The sequence below is a fragment of the Amblyomma mixtum genome, chromosome 5 (genome assembly GCF_055824585.1).
Source record: "Amblyomma mixtum isolate Tamu chromosome 5, ASM5582458v1, whole genome shotgun sequence".
In the NCBI taxonomy this organism is placed as follows: Eukaryota; Metazoa; Arthropoda; class Arachnida; order Ixodida; family Ixodidae; genus Amblyomma; species Amblyomma mixtum.
Window position 1 is genome coordinate 159,799,342 of NC_143016.1, and position 13,527 is coordinate 159,812,868.

Here is a 13,527-nt window from a genome sequence, read left to right on the forward strand (position 1 = left end):
TGAGCATATGAGTGCGTTCCCATTATAACAGAACACTATTCTCACAATGAAGCAAGCACTCAACACGATGCCAGTATGACCGTCATGTTACGCGTAAAGTGAAACTACCTTTTGTTAGTGGTGACGACAGAAAATTGTCTAGCGCTACATCTCAGGATATGGGCGAGAGCTGCGTATGATCCACAGCCTCCAATATCGGGCATCAAAGCAGTGTTTGCTGAAGCTGCCTGAGCCTTGCCGCGGCTCCTAATCTCGGAGGCCATGGGTGGGCATTATGCACGCTGCGACTCAAATGGAGCGTGTCATGGATGTCTACCATGCATTCCACGCCGACTAATCGTTGTTGGTGCTGTGTTGCTTAAGAGTAGGCCTTACTTTTGAAATAATCGCCGAAGAAAACTGCGACGTGCCATATTCAAATTTCATGCCAATAACTAAAATTATCTGATTGTTACCAATAATTCTCAGTGCGCACTATTGTTCCTTAATGTCGGTTCGCTTTGTGCGCAAAATTTGCCATTCAGTATTTCGACCTACAAAGTCTGCATACATAGAAATATTAAGCTGGTTCGGCTAGGATGTCGTACGTTTTCAATTATGCGATATAATCTCGAGCCGTAAAAGAAAAAGTAAACAGTTAATTGAATATTAACGCTTAAATGAATGTATTCTAACTACTCGCTGCCGGGGACATAATGTCGGTCATACCGTGCTATGTACCTGCACAGACCGCATTGTAGTAACTCTTTAACCACTTTTTAAGAAAAACGCTGTGCAGGTTTTTTAAAAAAAACCTGGTATATAAAAACACTTTAAACACGACAGTCTTGAACAAGAAGTCTCGCGAACCTAACCAGAAAGCACAGGAAATCACGGATCCGTTGTTTGCCTTTGCCTTGATGCATTTCTTTTATCGTTTTGCTTACTGCCTTCTGGCCAGTGCGACTACATACTTTCGGTGATGTCTTCGTTCTTGTTTACAGGTGCGTGGCCAACCGCATTTATATTTTCCTTCGTAAAAAAATGAGAGCTGCTTTTATCTAGTTTTCTATGCACGGGGAACCTAGCAGCGAGCTGCTTGGCAGCCCCATAATATATAGAAATGGGCGAGCACTCAAGCACTGCATGATTCAAGCAGAAGCGTGTGGAGGCTCGCAAAGCATGGACGCCGGCTCCTTTCATCTTCATGCTTTCTGCTTCCAGCAGTTTCACCCTTTCTCGGTTGCGCTGGGGCATTATTCTGCACTTAGCCTTTTTTTTTTGCTCCTGATTTATTTACTCTTGCTCTTGCTTGCCAGCGTAGCCTGCAGCAGAAGCTCCATAAAACGCGGCCGCGGTGAAGCAACTTTTTTGCTTTTAGTGCTGACTTCCGGGTTTCCTCCTGCCAAGCCAGAGGGGACAAAGAAAACACGTTTCGGGCCGTTTGTTCACAAACCCATCCAGTGTTGACATGGGCGAGAAGAAAAATGCTATGTATGCTGCGTAGTTCTTGCGCCCCATTTAGTAGACTGCGTTGTACGTTGTGAGAATTCTCCAGGCCTAGAGAGTATGAACTTCTTTTCCGAATTCTGCCTTTTTGAAAATATTATTGGGAGAAGCACGCTGTTCGATCAAATTCACCGCAAATAGCCACGTTGTCATCATTTCATCATTCATCATCATTTATTTGACCTTTAAAGGCTCCTGGGGGGGGGGGGGGGCATTACATAAGGGGGGGAGTAGTACATTCAACATGACTTACATTGGTGGGGAGAAAAAAAAGAAATAAAAAGAAGAAAAAAAACACAGAACAATAGCATAAAGAGAAATAAAGTCACGAAAGTTAAATGAAACAATTTATACAGCAAGATAACACATCAGTCGTTCTTTAAACCTTACTGGATCGCGTTCAATGACAACCGATTCTGGAAGCCGATTCCAGTCTTGAATAGCGGCTGGCAAAAAAGATTTGTTAAAGGCATTAGTTGATCCGTGTAAACGTTGGATGCTCATAGAGTTGAATAAACGGGATGACGTGCGCACAGGAGGGACTAGAAGGGACTCGCGTAGGTTATGAAAATCGTGATATAATTTGTGCAATAAACATAAGCGAGAAACTTTGCGTCTAAGGGCTAGTGGGCTGATAGCGATGGATGACTTGATAGCGGTAATGCTGTGGTGAAAATCGTAATCTGAAGTAATAAAGCGTGCCGCACGATTCTGAATGGATTCAATGGTGTTAATTAAGTAAGCCTGGTGAGGAGACCAAATTGCTGATGCGTACTCAAGTTTAGTGCGAATGAAAGTCTCGTATGCTAGTTTACGGATTGATTGCGGAGACAGTGAAAGTGACCTTCTAAAAAAATCCAGTGTTTTTGATGTATCAGCAACGAGTTGAGTGATGTGTTTTTTCCACGTCAGTTTGCTGCTGATTGTGACACCTAAGTACTTGTATGATTCAACCTGCGAAAAGATAGTTGATTGAAGAGAATAAGGAGTGCTAACATAACCAAAGAGTGCTAACATAACCTCCCATATGGTCAAGTTCGGAAAAACCCACCAGTGGGTTTATTTTCATACTGCGAATGAAAGGAACTTGAAGCTATTCCGAAAGCGGTGTAGATATGAAACAGGCCTCAGCGTGAGCCACACCTGTGAGTTTGTCCATCGCCTGGAATGTAATGAGCCTTTGCTTCTTGTCGCATTTTGTTCGCACAAGTATGAAGCCATAGTTCGCGCCTGAGATTTAGCGGCCAATGGGGACTTCCAGTTTGTCCCTAAAAACCATGTCGTCTGATGATATTCAATGGCGCGATCTCGCACAAAGGAGTTCGAACGTGAGCACGGTTTCTGTCAATATCGCGTGCGTTCGCCTCGCTTGACGCCCATGAGACCAGTGCAAACATGCGGCAGCGTTTTTCTCTGGCCTTGGTGCTATTAACGGGAGATCTTATTCGACGGTGTCTGCAGCCATAGTCCCAAAAGAAACCTTCATCACTGAATTGCTAGTTGAAGCTGGATTTGTACATGCATCTGTTGTCTCTTTAGCCTTTTGTTATCATTGTCCTAGTGGTGTGCCACAGAGCAACGCCTAATGAAAATCCTAACGTATTACATGAATTTCGCTAATCGTATCTGTGTTCATCGTGTAGCGATACCGTAATATACAAGCCCAGTTGTCAAATGATAGCATCACATTAAATAATATATTTAACGCAGGCTTATATCGGTCCAGTAGGCACTTCACTGATGTGCACTTTTTATCGATCAAAAAATTTAGGCAGGTTATTCGGAAATCCGTCGAACCTCAATGCAAAGCAAAAGCTGCTTTTGTGCAATTCTTTCTGCACTTCCTTACATGTTTCGGCAATTCCTTACACACTTCTTTCTGGAATACCTTCTGCAATTCTTTACTTTTATTTATGCTATATTTATTTGTGTTTTTAATTTTTTGTTTTATTTTTGTTTCTTGCTTTTGTTTTGTTTTATTTTATTGTTTTACCTTTTGTTTTTACTTTGCGCTCCTCTGGCTCCCCAGGTCATTTTGCATACACACATGACCTTGAAGAACGGCAGTAATAGAGCTCCGCTCTAAAAATGCGAACATCTCATCACTATAGCCGCTGTACCATATATTGGGAGTCTTGTGAAGACTGGTTTTTAGTTATTAACTAATTATGATTCTTCAGTGGCAGCAATGGTCACGCGCTTTGCCCAGTGTAAGGAACATTTTCCTCTCTGTAAATGCCACCTCGTTATTCACAGGCCGTTGGAATATTGTACATTTCTGGTGAAGCGATCCGTGAACAGCATTTGGAATTTTCGTTTAAATCACAAAACAATAATTTAGCGGATTATTTTCCAAACACAACTTGCTTTCAGCCCTAAAGCGCGAAGATGCCTAGTTACTGATGTCTGCAGCATAACAGCAGGAAACCATAGCAGCACGTTACGCATATCGACTGCATTATGCGTAACACTTAGGCGAAGTACAGTCCCGAGTAAAAAAAGTTAGCGCAGTGACGTCACCGGAGCGGCGAAAATCGCACGGCGTGGCTGGCATGGCGCCGTGCTTTGCAAACACACCTAGAACTTTAGTTATCGGCGTGTTCGCAACCGCAAGGCCTAGCATTGCTACTTTGCACGTCACTAGTCCAAATCTTTCTTACTCGCGACTGCACGACCAGAGGCTTTTCGGTGTTTATGTAGTATGTAGTTGCGTCAGCCAACTGCGGTCTCAGTAAGCTTCTATAAGAGGAGAATAAGTTTGGGCATGTTGGTTCTCCATATTTAAAAATAAATGGTTGGTTGGTTGGTTGGTTGGTTGGTTTATGGGGTTTAACGTCCCAAAGCGACTAAGGCTATGAGAGACGCCGTAGTGGAGGGCTCCGGAAATTTCGACCACCTGGGGTTCTTTAACGTGCACTGACATCGCACAGTACACGGGCCTCTAGAATTTCTCCTCCAAAGAAATTCTAGCCGCCGCGGCCGGGATCGAACCCGCGTCTTTTGGGTCAGCAGCCGAGCACCGTAGCCACTGAGCCACCGCGACGGCTAAAAAAAAAATGGTAGCGCACAAAGGAAGACAGGTTGAACGAGAAGAGAAGGACAAGAAAGGGGCGTTTTATATAAACTTAGTTCATTTTTTTATGGAGGTCTAGCAAAAAATTGTGTCCGCTATCTGTTACCTTTACGCTTATTTTCTGGATTTTGATTGCCTCAAGAAAACCTGTCCCTCATTATCAAATTCTGCTGCAAGTTCACTACGGTCTCAACATTTTGCCTCTGAAAACGCCATTTCGAAAGCATGTCACAGCTTTACAAGCCCTGATACTAAGCATGTTTTTGCATTAGACAACTATGGCGTGCTAGTAGCCTGTCGCTGGTCGCAATGCAGAAACCAGCAGACTGCTTTTTCTTATGCAAAAAAAAAGAAACTTAACATACACCCCTGAACATGCGACTCACCTAAACTTCCTTCACTCAGAGCACAAGTCCTTGTAAAATTAGGCTGAAAGGGTAATAGTGGCAAGAGGAATTGTTAGGTCACAACATCCGTTCGAAAAAAATGAAGAGTGGCTATCAGGAGGTGCTAAAATATTATAAGGGTTAAATAAGCATATCGGGTGCAGCGCAGGACACTCTAATGTGTTCTTATCATATGCGCGTTGGATCTCGAGTGAAATTTCATGAAGAAAATTAAGTAAGGATATGAGCAGAGAAAACAGAACAGACTGCCTCTCCTTTGCGAAGCAAAGAATATTTATAAGTAGTACCCAACTGCAGTCTTTAATCATTTATTTCTTCTCGTTCAGCATCAGAGAGCTATCAAAGCGAAATTACTGTCACTCTCCGTGGTTCATTTAACTAATACTGCCGGCACCTTAGGCGTAAAAGCATCACTGTAGGTGGTTTCCAGCGCAGGGAAAGACAACTAACGAAATCTCAGCGCGGCTGCGTTGCAACATCCTGCTCCGGCTCCGGCTCCGAAAGTAGTTATCTTCCTGCGGCTCCGAAACTGGCGATGCCTTTTCGGATATCTACTGAGGTCTAATAATAATTCCCCCTCAGCAGAAAATTGATACGTATTATCTGCGTATGCACCAATGGAAGCCCGCTGCTGACATTAGTTTTATTAGCAAACATTAAACTCAACATTACTTACCTCACTCAATTCAAAGTCAGGACCGACATCCTGGCATGGTGGAAGCATAGGATAATAACATTCGTCCGAGCAAGCACCTCATAGCAGTGCCTCATTGAGCGGTGCGGTGCCCCTAAAAGAGTGCCTGTTTCTGCCACCTGTTCTTGCCAGTTGCTGAAAAAGAGTCAAGCAAACTCTCATGCAAAAAAAAAAAAACTGCCACACAGAATAATCTTTAGCGTTTAACCGAGGCACCTGTTAGTTAATTTTTGCATTTTGTTTATTTCGCCCATCTTAAATTTATAAAAGAAACATAGGCGCGCGCCGAACATCATTCTGGTCTTGTTTTATTGAGGCCCTTTGATGATCAGGAGTGGGAATAGGAATCCACTTGTGCTTAAATTTTCAGGCACTCATTGAGAAGCAAATTTTGATTGTGGGGTCATGAATGAAAATCTCTCACTTATCTAGGAACGGACACTTGTAGATATCTTATTTAATATCCTGTAATAAATGGTGTTGCGCTCACGTCCAGAAAGTACCCAAAAAAACAAATCCTTCAACTTCTCGTGGACGTCCGATGCATATCCGCAGTTCTCGGCGACCGTAGATGGGGTGCGACCCTACACTGCTCCCCGAGAAGCAAACGCGCCGTTTGTTGACGTCCCCGCTCTTCCGGAGAGCATGTTCCCGCCACCGCCGACGCGGGAGGCGCCAGCGGCCGCTTTCCGGTCACGCTGCTGCGCCGCCAGGGGAGCGCAGGATGAGAGGGGCGGTTCTTTTCCCCCCGACCGTCGATGTTCGCCGGTGGCAGCCCGGAACGCTCAGTCGGTACCGCACCGGCGTCCGGACAGCAGTGCGGTTAGGTCTCGCTCTGTGCCTAGTCGCTCAGGACAGCGCCGGTCGCAGTGGAAATATAGACCTCTTCGCTCGGCTTCCGCTCTCAAAAGCGAGGGTCCTCTTTCCTGCGCTGAGACTCTTTGTTACCAAGAAGTTATTGCGGAACACTGAAGAAGTTGCATAATAATTTTTTTGCCTCGAGCCATGTGGATTTGCGTTGCTGAAAAGCCACCTTATTCGCCTGTTTGAAATGCAAATGGTGCGCCAGGGAACTTTAAGAACGCGCCGCCTTTCGCACAAGAAAAACTTTCGAGCTGGCTTGTTTTCGAAGCTAAAAAGGTGCGAACGCGGAATGTTTGAACAGTGACTTTTCTGGGCAGTGAATCATTCCGTAAGTTTCGACGTGGTTGGATCACAAGCCGGGTTGACTCGCACAGCGCTGGATAACTGCTCCCCCAGTAAGTTATCTTCAGTAAATTTCTCTCTGGTACTTTTTTTTATGAATGTGTAGCCTTGTTTTTTACTTCATGAAAATGAAAATTTGCAGGCACTGCATAAAGGCCGATAAATCCTTCTTTTCTTCTGCGCTGCAGATGAAAAACGAGCCAAATATTACGCTCTTGTCGTCTCACTTTTAAAAAATCAGAAAGAGAGCCAAACTTTCCTACTTCGGCTCAGAGGGAATTAAAATGCGACCTTCTATTACTTGAGCATTTTTCGCTTGTACGTGACGTGGTGGCGAAGTGAGAAGCCCTTTCGTGCAGAGAATGTCGAGCTGCGCCGTTGCTCTTGCCCGTGACCCACCTGTTCGCTTTCATCCGGGACAAGCTCAAACTGAGGATGGATTTTTCTTTTCGCTCACTATCTGCTTAAAATTTAGCCAGCTGCTTCCAGATTTTCAACATGAGAGCCTCGCATTGCGCGAACTTTTACTGAACTGTGATTTTCTTTTCTCTTCCGTTCTCCATACTTGCCTTAGCAGAACGTTCGGAGGTTTAACAGCGTTTAATGAAGTTATGATATTTCGAAGTGACAATCTTCGTAATTTTTTTTTAGTGACAGCGTTAAGAGCTTGTGTCGCAGAAAATCCGGCGTCACCGTGGGCGTAGTTAAGAGTGAGAAAAAATCCGTGAAAAAATTCCCAGAGAAGCAACCATAGAGGCAGGTGGGCCAGCTACGTCACGTGACCTTTTGGCGTCATTGCAGCCTGCCCTCCGGATCATGAGCCAACTGCGCACCGTGGCAGGTGGCAGTTAAGGAGGTTGCCCACGAACAGCAACCCAGCTTGCACAATCCCCACCAATGGCAGCACCTACCATAGAAGGGCAGTGGCGCATCGCTTAACTGCTGCACCACTGCACGTGGAGGGGTATGAGGACTCCCAGGAATGTATGAACATAAATTGGACAATTACCAATTCTGCATATATGAGAATTAGCCCATTACGCTATAGCGTCATATCCCTAAGGCGGAGCTTAAATGCCCACTGCCACTTCCGTGGGTGCTCAATTCAAGCGCTTCGCCATGTTTGTCTAATCGAAGGTGGGGTTGTCGGAAACGGGAAGTAGTTAAAACTTGTTGAAATATGCTAGCGAAGGCAACTTACTAGCGTGCGCCCGTGAATACTCTCCAGTTTCTGTAAAGATGAGTGGAACAGGAAGATTTGGAATCGGAAAGAAAAACTGTGCAACACACTCTACAAAAGATCACCGCTGGAATGTGTTCCCCGAGACAACGCCGTTTCGGTTTTCTCTATGCCACAGCACATGGGAGTGTTTAATTTCATTTCTATTAGCGGCATCCTCTAAAACATTGCAGACGCTGTCGGAATGGACGGCAAGAACAAGAAAATTAGCGTAAAACAAATATATGTGAGAAAGCGTATACCCCTTCCTCGTGATGTTCGGAACAGTCGTAGCTTCCGATCTGTAATGAGGCGAGTACTCCATTATGATGCGCTTATCATCTGACATTTTGTTTGGAGCACGGTGACGAATAGACACCTCGTTAGGAAGGTTTGTCTTCTTCGAACGCGATTACGGGGTCTAAACCAACTGCATTTTATGATTGCATTTAAATATTCCTCCTCCGGTCTTGCTCAGACATTGGTTTAATATGAAGAGTTAAGTAAGAAGAAAAATTCAATAAATAATTGAAGAAACAAGCAAAGAACTAAACATATGTTTCTCTAACCAAAATATTTGCCTTTGCTCTATTTCGATGCATATATAAACTACACTAGGTCTCATTAACGCCATTTAATGCTTGATAAGCTAGCACAGCAGCTGTGATAGTCCAGCTCAGAATTTACTACTGTGATCGAATGCTAGAACTCCTTGTAGTCTTGCACTGCTTGTACGTTGCAGGGCGATTGCAGCAGGTGATACAAAATACAACGCTGGCCAAGGAAAAACAAAGTTTTGTCTCCGTGCGAGTAACTTATTGAAGTTGGTACCCGACTAGGCGTCGCCAGCTTTAACTTTGACAACAGCACAGGATTTTCGTGAAAGAGGGTACGAAGATGACAAAGCTACCCCAGTGCAGCATGTAAGACGAAACAGTCGCCGTTGCAAAGAATGCGGTAAAGTTTAATGCGTCATAAAAAATAAAGCCGCCCTTCCACTTTCAACTGCATTTGTAGCTTTCCACCTCGATAGACAATTTCATTTTTTAAGCACTGTTAACGGTGAGCGCATCGTTCCTTCTATAAGAAGCTTAAATTGCAAGATAGGCTCTTTTGCTCTTGAGCGTGTCTTTCAGTCTTTATTTTTCCAGCTTTCTATCGGCTCAAATTTTTCTTCTCCTATACTTAACACCGAATCAACCAGCGTTTTGGATATATCTCCAGAGCGCTAAAAAACGCATTGCTGCCACTGAGAACCTACGATTATCGTAGCAGAAAAAAGGAAGCGACTGCTAATGTGGTTCGTGTGAGAAGAAAGAGTTCTATTTAGAACGAAGTTATGGCAGTTTTTTTTTTCAAATTTTTGGACGAGTATGGGGACTGGCGTGAACAAATAAATGTAATGCAGCATCGAGTGCACCTGTTACTCCCGTGTAGAGCTGGCCCTTGAGAAGGCCCTTGCGAAAAGGCTACTTGAACAGACTTTCAAGGACCACAATGCTTGCCTTTATATATTCCTTATTTGTTTTTCTACCCAGAACGATGCCTTAAGCACTAGATTTCAACCACGAAATAAGGTAAAAAAAAACTCTTGAAATTATTCTTTTTTTTTTCTAAAGAATTCATTCTGGTTAGCCGTAGGTTACTTTTGAGCCGTTTCTTGTCCTGTGAACCGATCAGGAAGAACATACTTCAGGCACTGATGAATCATGGGTGCCATACGTGAAAATACTCACTATTGGAAGCCATTAGTTCCCGTAAAACGCAAGCTTTGAGAAGACTAGCTGTTTTCATAAGATAATCAGTCTAAGGCGCTTGAAGTTTGACTTCTTTTGCAGTACCAAAATATCAACTTTCTCTAAGTACTTCATCAACGAGAGTCTTGCAGAACTGCATTTGCTCATAACTCTTCGAGAGACGCAACCTCACGACACGGCACCCGCAATATCTCCAACTTACTAAGCGCATCAGCCCGACTCCAGCGAGGTTACTGCTTCGTTAAGGCCTATTCGTCCTTCCCGGGAATCGCATTTCTTGGCGCAGACGAATAACGGAATGAGCCTACCACGAAAGCTGCAGCGCCGTTTTTCGCCTAACACGCAACATGCAGTGCTCACGACCGAGCTGCAAGGCAGTCAAGTGTAACGACGCGCCTTGTTCATGCACCACGGTTAAGGGTTTAGTTCTAGTTTTTCTGTGCGCCTTTAGTCTGCGCGAATTCTTCTCTTATTCCCGTCCTGGCACCGAACTTGTGCCCGTACGAGATTATGCGTGGTACAGGCCGCGGAGGAGACCCATCCGTCGATGGGTTTGCGCGGATAACAAGGAAGTTCGGGTGGGAGGAGAGCGGTAGTGTTCTCCACCCTCCAGGCGCCAGGCGTGATCCAGAACCAACGAACGGGGATTAGTTTATGGACTGTTTCTCAGAGCACGTCTGTCACTCTGCGTAAGGGCTGCATTCAGGAAGCGTCTTTGAAGTATTCTGAAAGACTTGTCGTCGTGTCCTTAAAAATGGGCAATAAAAAAACGCGCCAGCGCGAATAAAATCCTCATCTCGCTGAATTTCCGTTTTCTTTTATTCACATTTGGTTTCTACCTTTGAATAGAATGTGGAACGTGGACTTAGTTCTTTTTCCATCATGTAGAGCACGAAGGGAAACTAGCGGTGGTAATTTGTCTGAAAGAAAAATAGATATGTGTGTAGTGACACTTGGATCAGCAGGACATTGTCATTACTTCGGTGTAGCGATAGGGCACAAAACTACACACCGACATACACGATTCGAAAAGGCACATTGGCTTATAGGATAACAGTGTGAAATAGGCGACCATGTTCTGCAAATGTCGCTTTAGATTAATTTTCGTATTTCTTTTGAAATAGAAAATAGCTTCTTCCGTAGTAGGCTCACTCCCACAAGCTGTTTAAAACCGCTGGAAGAAAGCGCTAGAGGAAACGAAATGCGCATTTCTCTCTTGCAATGTTTTAGTCACACGAAACAACTGTTGCTTTCGACCGGTTGCGTGAACTCGAATTGTCGAAACCTTCAATTTGAAACCTGCCTTCGCGAAGGCATCTATACATATTGAGAAATGCAAAACTTATACATTCCAGACGAACAGCTCTTTTCTTTTACTTATTATTTCGGAGAAGTGAGCATAGTGTTCAACCTTTTTTTTTTTTACTTTCCTGTACATGTATTACACATACATCGTGTTTCGTTCTCAAAAGATGGCCATCAAACACACCATACATTCAGTGGATAAATTTCAAAGACGCTTACTGAATGCAGCCCTTATGCAGCGCGAAAGACGTGTTCTGAGCAATAATAGCCAATAAACGAAACTCGTTCGCCGGTTCTAGGTCACGTCTGGCGCCCGAGGATGGAGAACAGTACCAGACTCCGCCCACCCGAACTTCCTTGTTAACCAAGCAAACTCATCGATTAACGGGTCTCCTTCGCGTCCTGTACCACGCATAATCTCGTGCGGGCTCAAGTAGAGCGCCAGTACGGGGATAAGAAAAAAAAAAAACGCGCGTTGACCAAAGAAACGCACAAGAAACCAGAACTAAACATTGGGCAGCGGTGCATGAACAAGGCGCTTCGTTTCCCTTCAGTGCCTTGCAGTTATATCATGGGCACTGCATCTCGCGCGTTACGCGAGAAACGACGCTCTAGCTCTCGCGGTAGGCTCATTGTGTTATTCGGCTATGCCAACAAATTCGATTCCCAGGAAGCGCAGGCACGCTTAACGAAGCAGCAACCTCGCTTAAACCGGGCAGATACGCTTAGTAACATGGAGATATTGCGCATACCGTGATGCTACGTATCTACAAGAGTTATGAAGAGGTGCAGTTCTGAAAGACTGAGGTTGATGAAGTATTACCAGAAATTTGGTAAGAAAGCAATAAATTGAAGTGCCTCAGAATGAATGTCATATGGGAACGGCCAGTGTTTTGAAGGCTTGCGTTTTACGCTAGTTTCTTCCATACTGAGTACTGTCACGCACGGCGCCCATGAAGCACCACGGTCCAAATTGTGTTCTTCATCATCGGTTGACAGGAAAGCAACGGCTAAAAAAGGAACCTAATGCTAAACCACTACTTATACCCAAGGCAAAAGAATGATAACTTGACGGATTTTGTATCGTGCTCATTTCATGGTTGAAAGGTAGTGTTGGACGCTTTGTGCTGATAAAAAAATGAATGCCTAATCGTAAGCGTTTTTTTCCTTGAAGGTCTGTTCAAGTTACCAAGAGGCGTTAGAATGCCCAACCCTTCATGGCAGTAACAGGTGAACTTGATAGTGCATTGCATAGGAGCGGTTGTTAAGGCGCAAGCCTTACTAGCACCATTACGAAAAAACCGGCGGAAGCCGACGGCGTGTGCTAGTGTGTGCATGCACAGATACCAGTGACGGCAAGAAAAAAGATTCAGGGGGCTCTTTGGCTCTCTAATGTGCTGCAAGACGAAAGCGTTTCCTGGCGCACTGATTTTTTTATTTTTTTTATATTTTATTTCTATTTTATTTTTATTTTTATTTCTTTATTTTTGGTTTTGTTTCTTTTCTTATCTTTATTTGTTTTATTTATTCTATTTTATTTATGAAAGCCATTCATTCACTAGGTGCGCCTTTATTTATGCTCAAAACCTGAGCCTTCGTGGCGGAGTGGTAGCGCCTCCACTTGCCACAGTGGTGGTGGTGGTGGTGGTGAAAAACTGGTTCCACTGTGCCACAGGCCCTGGTTCGATTCCCAGCCTCGACACAGTTTTATTGCGAAAGCAATACTACGCTCACTAACGGCCTTTCGCGTAGCGACGGCCGGTAGCCACGTTTGAACTTTAGAATGACCTCTGACGTAGCAACCGTCGCGGTGGACACCTGAACCGCACTGTACAAGAAGGAAGGCAGTGGCAGTGAAAGAAGAAAGACAAAGAGGAGCCGTAGTGAAGAAAATGAAAATTCTATTTGAGGAAAGGAAATTCGCAGTAACTGTCTCGCATCTCTCGGTGGACACCCGTCATCCGTTTGCAGAGGAAAGGAGGAAGTGTGAGTGAAAGAAGGAACACAAAGAGGGCCCGTAGTGAATAAAATGAATTAGAGGAAAGGAAATCACGCAGGAGGTTGCGCTGCTGCGCGGAGGAGAGGCCACAGTTGGCACGATTCCAGCGCACAGACGGACACCGCGAGCATGAACGAACGCCGCGAGCATGGACGGACACCGCTAGTATGGACGGACACCGCGAGCATGAGCCATTAAAGCCTTTTGCCTTTAAATGAACTAGAAAGGAAATTACGTACAGGTGCTAGTGACGTTATAGCGTGACGTCATACCAGGAGTGAGAGACGGGCTGCCACCTCGGCTCGTCGGGTAACGGCGGCCGCTTGCCACGGCGCGCCGCGCTCCTCCCGCTAGAGGCGCTGCATATGCAGTATAAAAC

The 13,527-nt window shown here is 44.7% G+C and overlaps 1 protein-coding gene across 1 annotated transcript in view; it reads left to right on the forward strand.

The window, feature by feature from the left end:
• The first annotated feature begins 6,464 nt into the window (after positions 1-6,464).
• The window catches only part of LOC149344293 (calcitonin gene-related peptide type 1 receptor-like), a 123,343-nt gene continuing 116,280 nt past the window's right edge, over positions 6,465-13,527 (forward strand). Inside the window, exon 1 of the mRNA XM_089542588.1 lies at positions 6,465-6,921. The gene's annotated coding sequence lies outside the window, so the exon portion shown is untranslated. The remainder of the gene's footprint in view (positions 6,922-13,527) is intronic.